Here is a 15781-nt window from a genome sequence, read left to right on the forward strand (position 1 = left end):
AGTATGACCAAAACTTTAAGGATGCTCAATGATGGAAATGCTTCCATGAAACGCTTTCTATAAACATACAGTTTTTAAATTCAGTAGTTTTACTTGAACATATGATGAAGCCCCACCAAAGAAGGGCAGCAAAAAATTATTAAAGACTCATGTTGTCCCTCTCCACGGAAAACTTTAGTAAAAGGCGAAAGATTTATACGATCTGAAGAGAAACACGAGTGAACTGATAAGCCAGTGGTTGAGAAAATGCCGTATTCTCCATCATGTGCCTTTAACTAATGGTGAGGCCCGCTGAGCCATCTTACTAAATAGTTCTGAATCCCCCAAAAAATCTGAAATGGGAATGGGAATTGAAAAATTCAATTTGGCTGATTAAAAATATCAATGTTCAAGTATTCAAGTCACTTTTTTACCAAAGGTTGGTTTTAAACAGATCATTTCACTAACTCGTATAATGTCTTCTCAGTAAAAATTGTCGGAAGATCCTGGACCACCAGCACCCAGTACCCCTGGAATTTGGCCAATTCTAGTTAGAAAAGTGAAGCTCAGGTCCAAAATATCTTCAAGACTCATCTGCATCTATATAACTATTCATCAACAGGTTAGTCAAGATGTATTTTAAAAGTTTCAAAAACTCCTCCATTGATACATATTTAGTGCATGTGTATTTTTTAGACTTTTTTTCATTGTATTTCACACCGAGTTAGTCTCCTGAGAGACATCAAAAATTGCCATAGCCGACTGTATTTCAAGTCGTCAAGGCGGGGTATTGGGTAAAGTTTTCAACTAGCAATAATCGCGCCTCGGATAAACCTCATGGGCTACGATACTGCCACTGCGCAAAGCTAATATACACAATGCTAAGCATGGGCTCCCCTGGTAGCTACACACTATGCGAGATGACGGTTTCCTAGACCTCCGATTAACCTCATAGGCTACGATACACAATGTTATCGCCATCATGAAAAAATGTTCTCCATATTGTTAAATACGTTGTCAGACTAGGAACATCTTCACAGGAAGCAGCAACTGTAAAACGTTAATAACTACTTTTTTTAGTGCCCTGTGTGAGGCTCGGATCTCAGGACCTTCAGAACGCAAGACTAATGTGCTGTCTACTGCCCAAACAAGGATGGACATCAGAAATCAGGTGAACCAGAATGTGTGTGTTATTTCTGCAGCTAAGGATTTTACATTATTCCCAGTGTAATTTTAAAAAAAATTAAAAAAAATTCTTGCCTATGCTTGCCTCGCATGTGTCTCTGTGGCGCAATTGGTTAGCGCGTTCGGCTGTTAACCGAAAGGTTGGTGGTTCAAGCCCACCCAGGGACGGCCAAGTTTTAACAGGTTGACTTTATATAATTCCCATTAAAAATATATATATATAGTGTTTGTTACATAATCCTTTCTTGCCTATGCTTGCCTAGCATGTGTCTCTGTGGTCACATTGGTTAGTGCATTTGGCTGTTAACTGAAAGGTGTGTGGTTCAAGCCCACCCAGGGATGGCCAGGATTTGAGAGCACCGTGTCTCAATGTATTCCATCAAAAACAAAGCAGCAACACTTTTTGTTTCAGATGCACCAAATATGTAGGAACAACCAATATAACAGTAACCCAGCCTCGGATAGGCTTTGTCTGCCTGTTGGAAACTTGATCAAGTATGACCAAAACTTTAAGGATGCTCAATGATGGAAATGCTTCCATGAAACACTTTCTATAAACATACAGTTTTTAAATTCAGTAGTTTTACTTGAACATATGATGAAGGCCCACCAAAGAAGGGCAGCAAAAAATTATTAAAGACTCATGTTGTCCCTCTCCACGGAAATTTTTAGTAAAAGGCGAAAGATTTATACGATCTGAAGAGAAACACGAGTGAACTGATAAGCCAGTGGTTGAGAAAATGCCGTATTCTCCATCATGTGCCTTTAACTAATGGTGAGGCCCGCTGAGCCATCTTACTAAATAGTTCTGAATCCCCCAAAAAATCTGAAATGGGAATGGGAATTGAAAAATTCAATTTGGCTGATTAAAAATATCAATGTTCAAGTATTCAAGTCACTTTTTTACCAAAGGTTGGTTTTAAACAGATCATTTCACTAACTCGTATAATGTCTTCTCAGTAAAAATTGTCGGAAGATCCTGGACCACCAGCACCCAGTACCCCTGGAATTTGGCCAATTCTAGTTAGAAAAGTGAAGCTCAGGTCCAAAATATCTTCAAGACTCATCTGCATCTATATAACTATTCATCAACAGGTTAGTCAAGATGTATTTTAAAAGTTTCAAAAACTCCTCCATTGATACATATTTAGTGCATGTGTATTTTGTAGACTTTTTTTCATTGTATTTCACACCGAGTTAGTCTCCTGAGAGACATCAAAAATTGCCATAGCCGACTGTATTTCAAGTCGTCAAGGCGGGGTATTGGGTAAAGTTTTCAACTAGCAATAATCGCGCCTCGGATAAACCTCATGGGCTACGATACTGCCACTGCGCAAAGCTAATATACACAATGCTAAGCATGGGCTCCCCTGGTAGCTACACACTATGCAAGATGACGGTTTCCTAGGCCTCCGATTAACCTCATAGGCTACGATACACAATGTTATCGCCATCATGAAAAAATGTTCTCCATATTGTTAAATACGTTGTCAGACTAGGAACATCTTCACAGGAAGCAGCAACTGTAAAACGTTAATAACTACTTTTTTTAGTGCCCTGTGTGAGGCTCGGATCTCAGGACCTTCAGAACGCAAGACTAATGTGCTGTCTACTGCCCAAACAAGGATGGACATCAGAAATCAGGTGAACCAGAATGTGTGTGTTATTTCTGCAGCTAAGGATTTTACATTATTCCCAGTGTAATTTAAAAAAAATTAAAAAAAATTCTTGCCTATGCTTGCCTAGCATGTGTCTCTGTGGCGCAATTGGTTAGCGCGTTCGGCTGTTAACCGAAAGGTTGGTGGTTCAAGCCCACCCAGGGACGGCCAAGATTTAACAGGTTGACTTTATATAATTCCCATTAAAAATATATATATATATAGTGTTTGTTACATAATCCTTTCTTGCCTATGCTTGCCTAGCATGTGTCTCTGTGGCCACATTGGTTAGAGCATTTGGCTGTTAACTGAAAGGTGTGTGGTTCAAGCCCACCCAGGGATGGCCAAGTTTTGAGAGCACCGTGTCTCAATGTATTGCAGCAAAACTTTTTGTTTCAGATGCACCAAATATGTAGGAACAACCAATATAACAGTAACCCAGCCTCGGATAGGCTTTGTCTGCCTGTTGGAAACTTGATCAAGTATGACCAAAACTTTAAGGATGCTCAATGATGGAAATGCTTCCATGAAACGCTTTCTATAAACATACAGTTTTTAAATTCAGTAGTTTTACTTGAACATATGATGAAGCCCCACGAAAGAAGGGAAGCAAAAAATTATTAAAGACTCATGTTGTCCCTCTCCACGGAAATCTTTAGTAAAAGGCGAAAGATTTATACGATCTGAAGAGAAACACGAGTGAACTGATAGGCCAGTGGTTGAGAAAATGCCGTATTCTCCATCATGTGCCTTTAACTAATGGTGAGGCCCGCTGAGCCATCTTACTAAATAGTTCTGAATCCCCCAAAAAATCTGAAATGGGAATGGGAATTGAAAAATTCAATTTGGCTGATTAAAAATATCAATGTTCAAGTATTCAAGTCACTTTTTTACCAAAGGTTGGTTTTAAACAGATCATTTCACTAACTCGTATAATGTCTTCTCAGTAAAAATTGTCGGAAGATCCTGGACCACCAGCTCCCAGTACCCCTGGAATTTGGCCAATTCTAGTTAGAAAAGTGAAGCTGAGGTCCAAAATATCTTCAAGACTCATCTGCATCTATATAACTATTCATCAACAGGTTAGTCAAGATGTATTTTAAAAGTTTCAAAAACTCCTCCATTGATACATATTTAGTGCATGTGTATTTTGTAGACTTTTTTTCATTGTATTTCACACCGAGTTAGTCTCCTGAGAGACATCAAAAATTGCCATAGCCGACTGTATTTCAAGTCGTCAAGGCGGGGTATTGGGTAAAGTTTTCAACTAGCAATAATCGCGCCTCGGATAAACCTCATGGGCTACGATACTGCCACTGCGCAAAGCTAATATACACAACGCTAAGCATGGGCTTCCCTGGTAGCTACACACTATGCGAGATGACGGTTTCCTAGACCTCCGATTAACCTCATAGGCTACGATACACAACGTTATCGCCATCATGAAAAAATGTTCTCCATATTGTTAAATACGTTGTCAGACTAGGAACATCTTCACAGGAAGCAGCAACTGTAAAACGTTAATAACTACTTTTTTTAGTGCCCTGTGTGAGGCTCGGATATCAGGACCTTCAGAACGCAAGACTAATGTGATGTCTACTGCCCAAACAAGGCACAAAATGAGGAGGAGAGGTTGTCATTCTTCTGTCAAGATGATCTGTGACGGAACAGAATAAGCAGACCTGATCTTCCAGGAATGGACTTAGGCAACTTTTTTTTCTACTTGGACCTCAGAGCTTATATTTGGATATGTTATTCTAGACTCCATTCTGAGTTGAACTTTATGCTGCTATGAACTTCCTGTGCCCCATGATATCATGGGAAACTTGGAGAAATTGGGACTTTGAAGCTCTATAAATCGACCATTGTTAATGTCCTGTCACCAGTATTTTTGTAATACTAAGAGCGGATGTCACGTGATGTGACGTCACAAGGCCATATAAGGAGGTAGGAAGCTGCAGTGCAAAGTTTCACAACCAAGAGCATGATCACGTCTCATGTCAGCAGCTTTACGTCGTATGCCGTTTGTAGCATCGTTGGTATGTTACACTTGTTATTCTTTAGTGATGTTGATGTTGAACTTATTTGTGTTGGTTCATCGTTTGATGTCTCGTGCCAGATCGCCTCATTATCATTTGTGAGCGCATGCTGCGCCACACCTGATGCACCTTTGAGACCAGTGGTCAATTCCTGCCACCCGGTGGTCGTTTAGATCAATGTTCATTTATAAACAATTAAACTGTGATCATCGTGTGATGATTTGCCTTTGTTTAATAGGTAATTGTCTGTTAATTTGAATATACTGTTTCTTAATAATGTACAGTTTATCTTTCAACAATGTATTGAAAATATATTTTGTCTGTTTTCAGTTTTACAAAAAGATTTGCAACTTCAATAAACCTGAGTACAAAGAATCCACCGCTTCAGAGTCTTGATGAGCAAATTGTTTTTAGCTTACTGCCAAAACGCAAGTCAACGTGTGGAGGGCAGGATAGTAAAACAACGGCTTCATCGCAGAAGATAAACAGCATACGCTGGACATAGACGATGGATAACAAAGAGTCAGTAAAAAATGGATCCAGTGCATCATGTTCTGCTCAATCATCACACAGTTCAGCCATGGGGATGGCTGCCGCCATGGCCCACGCCAAAGCAGAGGCGACGAAGGCACGCCTGGCCTTCACAGAGGAAGAAATGTCCCTGAAAATGGAAAAAGTTCAGTTGGAGGCGAAAATGGCGAAATTATCTTGTTGGAAGCAGCTACAGAGACTCTAGAGGCAGCCGTTGAGGGTAGCGAACGGCCTAGCAGCAAACTTCAACTTGATGAAGCTCCTCTCAACCCTCAAGAACGAACAAAAGAATATCTCGCTGAACAAGTAAATGAGCATTCAATCCGATCAACTCATCTGCTCACCCTAGACGAGACTGGTCAGCTATTCAGTCAACAATGGCACGGCGTCTACCCTCTCAAAAGCCAGCACGAGCCAGCTCTCTTCAAGCACCATTACTCAGAGCAGGGAGCAGTATACATGATAACCACATCACCCATAGAGCATTTAAATGATCTGAAACTTTTAGAGGTTCTTCATGTTCCATTTGTACACATATGTTTTCAAAGGTGTTTTTCTAGGTGCTTCCTGAAGCTACTTCCGGTTTCCTGGTTTTCTCACCAGGCGCCGCTGTAAACAGTCCGGGCCGGGGAGACGAGCGGTCCGGTAGCTTCGGAAGCACTCCGATGAAGGACTGAGCGACAATACAAAACTGTGGTGCACTGGACCCCAGCGCTGATACTCCAACAGAGAGACGCTGGGCGAAACGGATGTGTAACACGATAGTCGTGATGTTAGCCCGTTTGGGGCTAATTGTGCTACCGTAACTGTAAACTCCACAGCAAGCCCACCCCCCCTCCCGTTGGCTCCAGACAGAGACGATTTTTGTTATTTGGGTCCAAAATGGCTCTTTCAACGTTCTGGGTTAGTGGAAAAGCGGCAAATGAGTGAGACAAGGGTTTTCTTACGTGCCTGGCTGCAGTCACACCGCGACACCTGTCCGTCAGTAAGTCCACGATAACCTGGACCAATTCAAACCGTTATTTTTTTATTTTTTATTATTGTTTAATTTGCGTTGCCTCACACGATGAACACTACATATATTTCTATATGACGCCGGATAACACACCGGGAGCCGTCACTTTTTTTTGCGCTCGCTATCCCGGTACTTTCCCGGCTATTATCTGCCGACCGCTGTGTCGCTGTAGGGAGGAAAAGCGGAATGACACACATTGCGGAAATAACATTATTCTCTGTGCGTCGGCTAAGTACAAAGTGAGTGAATTGGTTGCTAGGGCTCAAAAAGCCACTCAAAGAAGGTGAATTAATTAAAAAGTGCATGTTACAGGCTGCAAGTATAGTTTGTCCGGAAAAGATAGATCAGTTTAGCAACATCAGCCTTTCTGCCAATACCGTGGCAGAACTAACATTTACGATCAACTGTGCGAGAAAGCCAAATATTTCAGTTCATACTCGGTCGCTCTTGATGAGACCACAGACATCACAGACACTGCCCAGCTCGCAATACGTGTCCGTGGTGACAATTTTGAAGTGATAGAGGAGTTGCTCACAGTAGCTCTAATGCACGGCCAGACCACCGCTCAGGAGATATTTCACCAGCTGCGTGATGCCATTGAGAATGCCGGTTTGTCATGGAAGAGGTTAGTTGGAATAACAACCGATGGAGCGCCATCAATGACTGGGAGGGAAAATGGACTAGTGACACTTGTTAAAAAATTTGAAAGAGGAGGGTGCAGAGGAGGCCATTGCTTTGCACTGCATTATGCATCATGCATCAGCAGGCCCTTTGCAGCAAATGCCTGAAGTTTGACCATGTAATGTCTGTTGTTGTCAAATGCATAAACCAAATCAGATCCAGGGGCTTAAAGAACCGAAGTTTCCATGCTTTTTTAGAGGAAATGTAGTCTGAATATGGGGATGTGCTCTACTTCACTGAGGTACGTTGCCTCAGCACGGGAAACTCGTTTTTTGGAGTTGAGAGCAGAGGTCCACAAACTTGGACAATTTTTGAGAGAATTGCCTCCCAGCTTCCCTGTGCTTTCCCGAATGTACAAGCGGACCATGTGCCTTTTTGGGAGCACACAATTGTGAAAAGCTTTTCTCCACCTTGGACTTCAATTAGTCCAAGTACAGGTCCAGACTTACTGATGATCATCTTCAAGCCATACTGAGGGTCTCAACTGCTTCCTCTCTCCAGCCAAATGTAGCTCAGCTATGCGAGAGGAAGCGCTGCCAGGTGTCTAGCAGCAAGAAGTAGGCAAGAGAAGCCATGTTCAAGCCATGTTCAGGTTAATGGTTTTATTTATTGTTACTTCCGGTGAATATGTTTCCGGCTCCGCTTCTCATCGACTCGGACTCTGTGGAATATCGTTTGATTTCTCGGGTACCGGGCGATTTCCACAAGCGATCGAGTCGGTCTGGAGTTCAGGTCAGGATGAGACGTGCAGTCGCGATCGCTCGGAACAACTCTGACGTCATCGGACGTCATCGATGTTTGATCGACATTCCTCTCGCTGCAGAGCATGACGACACATCAGCGCTGCCGTCTGTCCAGACCTCAACGAAAGGTGGTAAGATTTTTTCATTTCCTCTCTTTAATTCAGCTTTTACTACCGAGTTGAACTTCAGTGACAGCTGGTACCCACGTGACCGCTGTTCGCTTCAAAATATCCCGCTCTGCGCGCCTGTCAGTGATGCGGCGTCGTCAGTGACGTCATCGGTGCTGAATGTGGGACTTCTTAATGTTCGCTCCATTACTAATAAATCCTTTATTCTTAATGATCTTTTCACAAGAGTTAATTTGGATTTAGTATGTCTTTCTGAGACTTGGCAGAGAGAGGAAGAGTTTATTCATCTGAACGAACTCTGTCCAGTAGGGAGCGCTGTCCTGGGGAAGCCTCGCCTCTCTGGTCGTGGAGGAGGTCTTGCTACTGTTTTTAGGGAGAGTTGTTCTTGCAAAGTGATTCAGACACAGGAATTCACTTCTTTTTAATCTCAGATGATCTTGGTTGGTTCTACAAGACCTTTCTATTGTGTGTCAATCTACCGTCCGCCTGGTCCTGCGGCGATGTTCTTGAAAGACTTTAGTGACTTCCTATCTTCCATTATTCAAATGGAATCTGTCCTTATTCTTGGAGACTTCAATCTTCATGTTGATGACGTCACATCTTGTTCTGCTAAAGAACTTTTAACTTTAACAGAAGCCTTTAATTTTGAGCATGTTTCTGAACCCACTCATCAAAAAGGCCACATTTTAGACTTAGTTTTTACTCTTTGCCTGGACATTTCTAATGTATCTGTACATGATGTCCATCTGAGTGATCATTCTCTTGTCTTGTTTAACCTGGACTTCATCCCTGAACCTAAGCCTTTGAAAGTTAGGTCTCAGAGGCATGTCATCTCAGCCAATACTGCAGACAGTTTTTCTGCTATGTTTGACCGTCTTTCCTTTGATGACTGCCCAGACGTGGACAGTTTGATTCACTGTTTCACTGATCATTGTGTTGAAATACTGGATCAAGTGGCACCTGTTAAATCGAACTTGAAAATTCAGAAAAAACGGTGCCCTTGGACAAATGAAGATCTCCTGAGTCTGAAGAGACTTTGTCGAAAGACTGAGCGTCTCTGGAAGTCCACTAAACTTGAGGTGCATAGACTTCACCTCAGGGATCTGATGACTTCTTACAATGAGATGGTAGAAACTGCTAGATCTGATTACATCAGAAAACTGGTAGCAGCAAATAGGAAAAACCCCAACGTTTTGTTTGACACGATTAATTCTCTCGTGTCTCCTGCTCCTCAAATCACGCCTGTCTTCTGTGAAGCTGACAGCAATGCATTGTTGAGATTTTTCATTGACAAAATTCAATTGATCAAAGAGAAAATCTCTCCCCCTTTGTTTGGAACCCCTACTGTCTCTGAGCCCCTCTCCTCCTCTTGGTCCTCCTTCACTGCTGTATCTTTGGGTGATATTTCGGCACTAGTGAACAAGATGAAACCCTCCTCTTGCTCATATGACGTCCTTCCTTGTAGGCTTTTTATCAAAGTATTTGATGTAATTGGCCCCTGGGTTACCAATATGGTGAACCTCTCCCTTTCCACAGGGGTTTTTCCCAATGCATTTAAACATGCCATTGTGGAGCCTCTGCTCAAAAAACCAGGCTTAGACCCAACTGACCTCAGTAATTTCAGGCCTATTTCTAAGCTCCCTTTCTTGTCCAAGATCTTGGAGAAGGTGGTGTCTGAGCAGCTGTCTTTGTTCCTGGATCAGAGCGACATCCATGAGAAGTTTCAGTCTGGCTTTCGTAAACATCACTCGGAGACGTGAGACAGCTTTATTGAAAGTGTCCAGTGACATCATGATGTCGGCTGACTCTGGTAAATTCACTGTTCTGGTTCTCTTGGATCTGTCCTCAGCCTTTGACACAGTTGATCACCAGATCCTGCTGAGAAGACTGAGGGATGAAGTGGGACTGTCTGGGTCTGTGTTAGAATGGTTCTCATCTTACCTTTCTGGGCGCAGTTTTAGTGTATCTGCCAATCAAATGAGGTCTGAATCGGCAGATCTGTTGTGTGGAGTCCCTCAAGGTTCTGTTCTGGGTCCTTTATTGTTTTTGCTGTACTTGATTCCCCTCGGTAAAATCATTCAGAGATTTCCAGATGTTTCTTATCACATTTTTGCTGATGACATCCAGCTCTACTGCTCTTTTGATCCAACTGAGCCCTAGAGGCTGAACAGCTTAGTCCATTGTTTGCTAGAAATCAAACAATGGCTGAGTGAAAACACTTTACAGCTAAATGTGGACAAAACTGAAACACTGGTGATTGCTCCTGATGATAAGATTCCAGGGTTGAGTCAGTTCTTGGGTGACTTAGGTCAGTCTGTCAAACTGAGCCTGGGAAACCTGGGTGTTGTATTTGATAAAGACATGTCTCTTGTTCGACATTGCAGAAAACTGACCAGAAACTGTTTCCTTCAACTGAGAAAAATCTCTAAACTTAGGAAAATGTTGTCGGAACATGATCTGGAGCTTGTAATCCATGCGTTTGTTTCTTCTCGTCTGGACTATTGTAACAGTTTGTTTTCATGTCTTAACAAGAAGGAGCTGTCTCGTCTGCAGTTGATTCAGAACTCTGCAGCCAGAATTCTGACCCGCTCAAGTAGAAGAACTCACATTTCTCCGGTCCTTAAAACTCTTCACTGGCTTCCAGTTTCTTGCAGGATCAACTTTAAAATTCTGGTTCTTTCTTTCAGAGCTATTCATGGTCAGGCTCCTCCTTACATCACTGATCTGATCCAGCCTTACACCCCAGCTCGGGCTCTGAGGTCTGTGGATCAGAATCTACTTATGGTTCCACGCACACGGCTCAGGACCAGAGGAGAGAAATCTTTTCAGGCTGTTGCTCCTAAGCTTTGGAACGATCTTCCTCTCTCTTTGCGCTTGATGGAGTCCACTGACTCCTTTAAGAAACATCTTAAGACGTTTCTATTTGTTCAGGCTTTTCCTTGAATTTTTCGAACTCCTGTGTTGTTCTCAGTATTATCTTGATCTTTAAAGTATGTACTTTTTTGAGTATTGTTTTGATTGTTTAAGCGCTTTGTGACCCTGGTCTCGAAAAGCGCTATATAAATAAATATTACTTACTTACTTACTTACTTACTTACTTCTCACATAGTAAGAATGTGTATACATTGTTGCTGACTGGAGAAATCAAATTATTATTGTTATTACTTATGACTGATTTATTTACTTAATTCTCATTTTGTTCATTTATATTTTGATTTTGTTTTTGTTGAAAATAAAAATACATTACATAATACATTTAAAAAAATATATATAAAATATATTTTTTAAGAAATCTTTTCTTGCGGCCCAGCCTCACTCAGACTCTGCATCCAGTGGCCCCCAGGTAAATTGAGTTTGAGATCCATGGGTTAAAGCAACACAGGTTAAAATTACACATTTATTAACACTTGACGATACATTGACCCACAACTAGTTGAATGACTCGACTAAATAATTAATGTGCATTGAGTTGTGATTTTTCATAGTCCGAATAGTTCCATAGTGTTTCTAAAATAACAGGGATTTTTTTCTAGATTAAAAATCTCCATGTAACGTTTACTTAGTACTTATGTTTGTAGTTCACTTCAGTAGCTTCTAAATTTGAAGTTAACAATCTCAGTTAGTAAACTTGACATCTTCAAATCTGATAATATATTTTATTACTGTTATGTGTGTCTATTGTACATTGTGTATACATGGTTTTGTTATTGTCTTTATTAGTTTTGTTATGTTATATTCGATATTGTGTTGCTAATTATTGTTCTTATCTTATATGCATCTAGTAAAACATGCAACTGCTAACTAATTGTCTAGAATAGCATTACATTTTGGAGGGTTGTAGATTTTGTTTTTTTGGGTGGGTCTGATTTTTAATATTTTTTTCTGCTGTGTTGTTGCTGTTCATGTACCTCTATTTAGAGTTTTGGTATATACCCAGCACAACCATTTTACTTTCACTTAACCTTATATCTGGGTTTATTATATATATAAAAAAATTGTATGTATAGAAAAATGTATGGAACAAACAGTGAAATGGTTAAATAAGTAGTTTGAAAGTTGCTTACTTTTCCATTGATTCAAATGGAATAAAATAAACTTTTTTCTTTGGAAATGTATTCAAAGAGCATTTTTTTAATACAAAGCAGACTCACGTGAGTATAAATCTCAATTATAAATGAATGTTTTCTCCTTTAGTTGCTTTCATGTGTGCTAAAATATGATGCAGAAAACTCCACATGGAAGCTCTCCTGTAGAGCAACCACACTATGCTGAGGTAAGCAGTTTCGACTATAATGAACAATCCAGCAAGTTCAGTTTATTTTAAAAATACAAGCAACATTAAGAGGGGCACCAGAAACCCCTGTATGATTTGAATTAATTGATTCCCCAAGATTATGTGTTATCAGGCTACTTGGTTTTACTTGCACCGCAAAAGTCAACACCAGTTTAATGAAAGCTCATAATAACTCTAATTTTGAGGGACCAGATTTAAAGTCACAGGTCACTAAAACAATGTCAAACCTGACTAAAATGTAAAAAGATAGCATCAGTGAGAAGCATCTTTCAAATGAACACAAAAGCTGGTGTGCCCCTGGTTATGGCAATTGTTTGAATGAGGGCAAAGAAAATAATAATTGTGCCACCCACATCTCAGTTGTCAAACCTGAGGGCAATTTTGCACAGAAAAATGACGTCTTCATTCGGCTTATTCAAATGTTAGAGCTCAATTACACACAGTGAGAAATTATATCAGTGAAAGAAGTGCTCTCTGTTTTTTCCTAATATTGTAGTTTTCCATCAACAGTTCTTTGTTCACCACACATCCCAAAAGTTGCAGTCAATGGTCGGGTTCCCCAGGTTGTGCCGTTCCATGGATGTAAGATGGCTCTTAATAAGGATTCGGCTAAGAAGAAGCTCTAAGATACAAATGTTTATCAGTTCTTAAACGAAACTATCGGTTGATTTAAGTGTCTATTACATTGACCTGACTTGACTCATCAGTATGTTGTACAAAACTGTCTTTTATCTGACATTTTTACATTAGAAAATGTGTTTAAACTATACATTTATACAGTAACAAACATATTAGAGTAAAACTACGCAAATAAAGTAGTTGCAATTAATTATTAATAATTTCCAATTTCCGAAATTTCCAGTATTTAAAATCAATACGACCGTGTTAAAAAGTAGGAAAGTTAAAGTTATATGATCACATGACTACTGTCACAACTTAAAAATAAAAGGCATTTGGTTTACAAAGTTTTAAGTCCGCTAAACATCACGTTGTCTTACCGGCAAAGCAGTTTAATTTAAAAAAACCCGAGGTAAAGAAACAAAATATTAATTTGAAATAAAAGTAAAAATTATTTGTATTTGTTCTTAAACATACATTTCCGATAGTGGTGAAATATCCTACGTCCACGTAGGCTAGTGCTGAAAGCCGAGTCTGTCCAGTCGTCTTTCTGCTTTTCTTTCATTTCTTCTTAAGGAAATCAAGGAGATCGACTCGACTTTTCCGCTCAAAGTACATTACACTGAGGTCTGTTTTCAGCCGGGACGGCTCGAACAGTGTTTCGTTACTCTGTGTTAAGCTGGAGATGGCCATTTGCGGGAAGTTTGTCCTGTACGTCATAAATTATTGGGGATCGAGAAGGGAGAGACAGTTAAATTTTTCGTGGTCTTAAAATCTGTTCCGTATCTGACAAAGAATGTTGTCCAGCATGTTGCTGTGGAGTTGTCCGTAGTGTGTGCGCAGGTCTCTGCAAGGGCTCGGACCACATGAGATGCGCTGTCTCCTCGTAGATCTGGCTAAATCGGCACCTTGCCTGACAGAACTGTACACACAAGGTTTTTTTCTGTAGCATTCCAAAAAGCCCCTTAGCATGCTCAAAAATCTCATAAAATGTGTCAAGCAAAAAACGAAATTCCAAATCCAGACTTCCTCCAGGATGTGCTCAAACAACGTAATTAGTTCAGTTCTTCTCATAGACTGCCTTGACCAATCTTGATGTATACTGCCACCGCGTTGGTGCAACTTGAGGAAGACGCCACTTGTAAATGTAGTTGTGTGTAGGGGGATCTGGAAAAAAATGCGAGGCCATTGAGGTGGGCAAAGAAGACCTTGCATTCTTTAAGCCTTGAGGCCCCTTGAGTCAGTACTACATTTAGTCGATGTGCATAGCAGTGAATCAAAAGAGCCATCAACTTTGTCTGAACGACATCCATATTCCTCAAAGAAACGGAAAAATTGAGCAGCAACGTCAACAGCTCACCTGCCAGTAGTAACATCTTTGAATTTTACAAAGCTCTCCTTGACACTGGTGTGCGTCACGTCACTCAGGACGATTGCGAGCTGCGCCGCATTAACCACATCTTTCTTCTCGTCCACCATAACGTCGATAACGGGAGCTTTTTAATCTCTACTTCGATCTCTTCTCCCATCACTTCAGCAATAGCATAAATCAGGTCATTTTATGTTTTGCCTGACATCCCAGTAACCACTCGGTTGGTGGACAGGTGGAAGTGCAAGTTTGCGTCATGTGCAATATTTCCCTATTTTTTTCACCTTTTCGTTGTGGAGTTCCGTTTCCCTGCACGCTTGTTCATTGAGCTGTGGATACACTCAGCTGCTCTTCCCAAATGTTTTTAAATGCACCGTGGCTTGTAAGTGCCCAGCCGTGGTTTGGTGTCTTGTTGCAGCCTTGCTAACACAACTCAAGTTTGCAAATCCAGTGTGGCTTCAAACACCACAACGATCTGTTGCAAACAGCAGGCATTCCCAGCAGAAACAATTTGCAGTTCCTCTCTGAACCTGTGAGCCAGGGATACCGCTTGCGGCTTTGTAAGTGGTGCACAAACCCCAATGGCCGAATGGGATAGTTTTATCTAGTGCAGGGGTTGGACAAGGCATCCTCACAATATCCAGTTTTTCTTGAAAGGTCCGTATTGAAAATGGCTTTGCAAGCACATCGGCGACCAGGTCAAGCTCTTCAGCAATTGTGGATTAAAAAACAAATGGCGAAATTAACCCAAATGACTGTTTTAGCTTGTTTCGTGGCTATAACGGCTGCTTGTACTAGCTAACTGTCCTCTTCTCTCATGGCACCGCCTCTCAGTGCTATTCAATAAGAGGACGTGAACGTGTCATGTGTTCAATGCGTTCAACGCGCTCAATGCGTTCAGCGTCCTTGCAGTGTGTTTCAGCTATCAGAAGGGTAGCTCCCAAGACACTGACACTGATGTCGCCAACTCGAATCTGATTGGTTAAAACAATCTTTCGGCTGCTGTTTATTTCAATGGACAAGGGCCACTTCTGAAATGACTGATGGCCTTGAGTAGATTTCTTCTAGCACATATTACAGCTCAAATATGATTAGATGAAAGCTCTAACATGAACGAAGCAGTGCAAGCAAGAGGAAAGCTTTGAAATGAAGAAACACGACTATGAATAATTTAATACATATTTATTAAAAAATAAATAAATAAAAATTAAATTACATTGAAAAAGAAAAATTAAATTAAAATTAAATTTATTTTTGTATTTTGTTTAGACCAGCAGAGAAGGCCTTGCTGGCCCTGACGGCCCGCCAATGATCATTTCTACATTTGTGTATATTCTGGCGTGTTTTTTTGTTTCCCCTGTTCTGACGGCACTTGACAGGAAAAGTTCTAGTGTCTAGAACCAGGGGTCGGCAACCTTTACTACTCAAAGAGCCATTTAGACTGTTTTCTAAAGGAAAGAAAACCGCAAATCCCTTGTTGACTTTTTGGCGCCGAATATAAATCGACGCCTCAGTGATTTTCTTGCTTTTTCCACTTCAAC

At 40.9% G+C, this 15781-nt stretch overlaps 8 non-coding genes across 8 annotated transcripts; 2 read left to right on the forward strand and 6 right to left on the reverse strand.

Annotated features, from left to right (window-relative positions):
- Window positions 1-108: 108 nt before the first annotated feature.
- LOC148078136 (U5 spliceosomal RNA) lies at window positions 109-222 on the reverse strand. Its single transcript, XR_015711680.1, has one exon. It is a non-coding gene; the product is annotated as a U5 spliceosomal RNA (small nuclear RNA).
- Window positions 223-707: 485 nt separating this feature from the next.
- Window positions 708-847, reverse strand: LOC148078137 (U4 spliceosomal RNA). The gene has a single exon (XR_015711762.1). It is a non-coding gene; the product is annotated as a U4 spliceosomal RNA (small nuclear RNA).
- Window positions 848-1258: 411 nt separating this feature from the next.
- trnan-guu (transfer RNA asparagine (anticodon GUU)) lies at window positions 1259-1332 on the forward strand. Its single transcript has one exon. It is a non-coding gene; the product is annotated as a tRNA-Asn (tRNA).
- A 434-nt stretch (window positions 1333-1766) lies between these two features.
- LOC148078139 (U5 spliceosomal RNA) lies at window positions 1767-1880 on the reverse strand. Its single transcript, XR_015711681.1, has one exon. It is a non-coding gene; the product is annotated as a U5 spliceosomal RNA (small nuclear RNA).
- A 485-nt stretch (window positions 1881-2365) lies between these two features.
- LOC148078140 (U4 spliceosomal RNA) lies at window positions 2366-2505 on the reverse strand. The gene has a single exon (XR_015711763.1). It is a non-coding gene; the product is annotated as a U4 spliceosomal RNA (small nuclear RNA).
- A 410-nt stretch (window positions 2506-2915) lies between these two features.
- trnan-guu (transfer RNA asparagine (anticodon GUU)) lies at window positions 2916-2989 on the forward strand. The gene has a single exon. It is a non-coding gene; the product is annotated as a tRNA-Asn (tRNA).
- Window positions 2990-3412: 423 nt separating this feature from the next.
- Window positions 3413-3525, reverse strand: LOC148078142 (U5 spliceosomal RNA). Its single transcript, XR_015711658.1, has one exon. It is a non-coding gene; the product is annotated as a U5 spliceosomal RNA (small nuclear RNA).
- A 485-nt stretch (window positions 3526-4010) lies between these two features.
- On the reverse strand, window positions 4011-4150 carry LOC148078143 (U4 spliceosomal RNA). Its single transcript, XR_015711764.1, has one exon. It is a non-coding gene; the product is annotated as a U4 spliceosomal RNA (small nuclear RNA).
- Between the last annotated feature and the right edge of the window lie 11631 nt (window positions 4151-15781).

Source organism: Callionymus lyra, chromosome 6 (genome assembly GCF_982586985.1).
Source record: "Callionymus lyra chromosome 6, fCalLyr1.hap1.1, whole genome shotgun sequence".
In the NCBI taxonomy this organism is placed as follows: domain Eukaryota; kingdom Metazoa; phylum Chordata; class Actinopteri; order Syngnathiformes; family Callionymidae; genus Callionymus; species Callionymus lyra.